The following is a 4,658-nucleotide window of genomic DNA, read 5'->3' as shown; positions in this document are numbered from 1 at the left end:
TGTTGCTTTGACAATCGTATCTTGCAGCTTGCATGCATACATATGTACATACACATGTTTATGTAGAAACTTTTTACGCCTTCAAGAAGATTAGTGAAGATAAGTGAAGCTTCATAGAGGAAACTAAGGGAATAAGTTTGCAATATATTTTCTATATATTTTAACATAATTATTTAGTTACATTTATTTTGCCGATCTATATTTTTATTATCTTTTTTATAGATAAAACTGCTTGATTAATTTATTTTCATTTCAAAAATGACCTTTCCAGATTTTGGGGGATACAAGATACTAGTAAGATAGTTACTGTCAGGGGGGAGAAAGTAAAATATCGCAGGCGTTATTTATTACAATTCGAGGCCCAATTTTAGATGAGCTTTTTTAGTAGGGATTGTAGACTACCTTCGAAATTTTTTTTCAGATCATATGAGTAGTCCACTTGCAAACAGCGTTATGGGATTTTATAATAGTAAGCCATAAATTAAAAAAACGTCTACAACTACAAGTAACATTCAAATTGTATATTTATTTTTATTATCTGAATATTTGGATGAATAAGATCCTAATAACATTAAAAATCAAAATCGCAATGTGGTAGTTTTTGCAAATTTTATATATAGAAATTAGATATAGCGAGTTTTGAAACAGGAAATTTTATATAGCCAGCTTTTTAAGCTTTTCGCGTTCTCTCTTCCATGAAGGTTGGTCTGCTTCTTTTTTAAGACGTCTTCCACTAGGCACCGAAACTATCACGTTTTTATGCAGTTTTCTAAGTTCTTCAGAAGATGGAGGCTTTTGAACCTGTATAAATACGTACAATAAATATTATAACGACTTTTGAGAGTGTATAGATACATACAGTGAGTATTATAGCGACTTTTGCTAGAGTAGTTAACATTTGATGCTATTTTTTTTTTCAGAATATATAAGGATTTTTCACTGTATTGTTAGTGGACATGAAACTACTTTAAATACTGCCACCAAAAACTAAAAATCTACAAAAATTTACATAGAGCACTTTGCAAGTGGACTACTCATATATTTGATCTATACTTAAATGGCCAATATTGACTATTTAAATATGAGATACAACAATCAGTTGTTCAGCAATAACAAATTTCAACAGTGCTTCTATTTATTTGGCATGTTTAAACAAAGTTGATCAGAATCCAAAAGAATGTTAAATGGCCTTTAAAAAACAATCCAAAATTTTACTTAAGCGCCGTTTAAATATTCTACCTAAATGTATTTCTTCTTTTACAATCGTTATCGAAATCATCATCTAAGTCTACTTTCGCTCATATGTATGTTTAGCTACAAAACTATTTATTGTAGGCACTCTGAAACCGGTTTACTTAACCTTATCTCTAAATCAACTGACTCCACTATTTCTACTTACATATGTTAAAGGTTGTTTCACCTTAACGTTTACTATTTTACAGACAAAACAACCCTTGTACGCTGCTGCATGTCGTAGAAAATATAAATATGTATGTATGTATATCTAATTGGGCACCCTCAAATATGTTCGCATTTCTTGTTTGTACTTTATTCTCTTTTTGTGATCGTATTAATTAGTGTTGAGCAGTATCGATACCGAAAGTACTCAGAACTCGATTCTCAATCCATTTGAGTACCCGATTTTTTAAAGTATCGATACTGACTACTCCAAAGTAGCATTCAATCGACGTAATTTGGGATTAATGTATTAATATAAATTAAGTCCGGCCAGCTAGTGAAATTTTTCACTAAGCATTGGAATGTTACCAAAATATGTATATTTAAAGATTCTCAAAAGTACTCGATAGATACTTCCCAACACTAGTATTAATAGTTACATATTTTATTTAATGTTTGTACTTTATTCGTCGAAATTGAGCAATTGTTCATTGCAGCTGGCCTTATATAAGAGCCTCTAAGAATCGCCTCATGGGAGAAAAAGCAGAAAAATTACTTCTTCTGAAATGTGATATGCCCCCATTGATTTTTGACTACTAGGTTAAAACACTGTATAGGTTTAGCACTGGCTCTAATGCTCTAATAAGTGTTAAAACGATGACTTGATTCGATTATAGCTTTTTTAATACTATTCCTAACATTCGCGTTCGCATTTCCTCATACAAAATCGACCCAGCCTAATATATACTTACAAACATAGAGAAACAGTTAAACAAGAGAAATACTACCTACACTTATATTTTCTAATTATTTTATTATTAACGAAGTTGTTCAAAAGCTCCGGGGTGTAAGCTTGCTATATTCATATTTTTTTGAATTTGCTTTTGCTTGTCAAAAAATAGATAAGAAATCTTAGAAAATAATTCTTGGAATATAGTACTATCTGCATCTATTATTTTGCGTGAACTTATCTACATACAAACGCCTAAATAAGCTTTTAATTTATTAATAAATGTTTTTGTTGATATTTTTTGGCTAACGAAGTCATATCTACGTCGCGGTTTTTATAATATCAGCCTTTGTTAAAATTAATCGTATTTAAATATATATGTCGTGCTACAAATTCTAAATAGATTATATGATTAAAAGTTCAAACGGAAGCGGAAATTGCTTTCCTTTCGGACAATTTTGGTCGCTTCTTGCCCATAGTGCACTAATCTGATTCTGATTTTATTTAACTACAAGTCAATTTAACAGCTTCTTAAACCACTGATTGAGGAAAAGAGACAATCAAGAAACAATTTTCCCTTTTCTTATATCTTATTTAGCGCTGATTTCATAGGGAAAGCCTTTTATTGTACAAATAATATTGCTAATCTTATCCTTAAGTCTCTGTAACTGATTGACAATGGTATGTAGGCTTAAGCGAACCTAAATTATAAACAAATGCATACATACATACATATGCCAGCAAACACAATAAATGGCAGCCAACATCTTAGCAGTTGCAGATCATTTATCATATGACGATTAGCAGGGCAAATAGAAAACGAGTATAAAATAAACAGTAGGGTAAATAGTTTATCTTAAAATTTCACCAACAATCCGTATGCGCAACGCATCAAAGGTGTATAAAATTTAATATGATTTATATAATTAATTCTAAATTTAATTTTATTAATAAGTTTTGGGAAAGTTGAGATTTTTTTCAACTAAAATATATGTATGCATGTCCTGTTCTAAAATAATTACCTACGTTTTGTCGAGTTTTTAAAAAACCAAAAATATATGGCCACTTTCATACCCGAGCGCATTTGTGCACAAAGGTATTTACAACTTTCTTCATTTTATTCCTACTATCTGACACTTTCGGATCGAGTAGAAAGTGCTTCCATTAAATTCGGATTACATAGTGCCTCATATCCGTAAACCGAATATGGAAATCCGAAAATTGAATTTTTTAATTCGATTTCGGAATAAGTAGTGTGGAAAATCCGTTTACGGACGAAAATTCTTTCGAATCCAATTACATAGTAACCGCACAGGACTGTTTCTGAAATCCACTCTCCAACACGCTCTTTTTCTAACCTTAATTGGATTTTCTATGCAGTTTGTTGCTACACCCTTTACAAAGCTTCAAAACGACTGTGTTGTCTAGAACAATGCCAATAACTAACATATGTCTGGGCGCAAACAAAGACAATAGAGAGTAGCCTGACAGAAAATAAATGAAACCAATTACCACTACGAACAAACCTTTCAATTTATGTGGGTGAAATTGACTTCGTTTTAGACACAAACGCGCTTGCTAAACGCAAATATAAATTGTTTATGCTATGTACTAGCTACTTGTACAAAATGGAAAACAAAATGGCAAACAAATTGATGAAATCAATTTCATCAATAAACATGCTCACAAACACGTGTTCGTACATACATACCATATGCACTCATTCATGTAAGTAATTGTACTGAAGCAGAACTCATCTCGATCGATGACTATGACTAGTATGTGCATAACTGGAACTACCCTGCAGGAAATGGGACTAGTTGGCAGCTAACTATTTACTACGTTTATACGCACGTATTATTTGCAAATAACAATTTGCAAAATGGTAAACTTTGCCGTATAAACGCTGAGTTAATTTTTTATTTGCAAATAACTAAATCAAGCAAATAAGTATTGATTTGTGGTACTATTTGCAAATAAGCGCAAGACGCCGCCATTAATAGGTTTATTTTCTTTTTCGATGGTCATCTTATTGCCTTTTTATAATAACTAGTGTTCGCCCAGCGGTTGAAATTCAACCGATAAAATTAAGGATAGTTTATGTAAGTTGAATGAGCTAAAATAACATTAGTTGGAATGGGTTAAGTGGAGGGGAGTTTAGCTTAGTACTTGGCATAACATAACATAACCATAACATAAGAATAAATAACATAACATATGAAGCATAACACACCACAATATAACATCGCACACTCTTCAGTTGTATTACCTTTTTATCCCTTTTTTCACCTCTATCTAAATCTTATTTATTTTGGTTCATTTTATGCCAAATGATGTTGCCTTTGATGCCACATCAAGTAATATCATGTCATGTGGTGAAATTGGGTGTGGTGAGCTGCGGTGTGGTGGAATTGGGTGTAGGAGTTACGGTGTGGTGGATTCAGGTGTGGTGAGTTAAGTTATGGTGAGAAAGTTGAGGTGTGGTGAATTAAGGTGTGGTGAATTTTGGTGTGGTGAGTTGAGGTGAGTT

This window comes from Rhagoletis zephyria, unplaced genomic scaffold (assembly GCF_001687245.7).
Source record: "Rhagoletis zephyria isolate East Lansing unplaced genomic scaffold, Rhagoletis_zephyria_1.1 Rzeph_scaffold_03447, whole genome shotgun sequence".
In the NCBI taxonomy this organism is placed as follows: domain Eukaryota; kingdom Metazoa; phylum Arthropoda; class Insecta; order Diptera; family Tephritidae; genus Rhagoletis; species Rhagoletis zephyria.
This window is presented reverse-complemented; position numbering follows the sequence as displayed.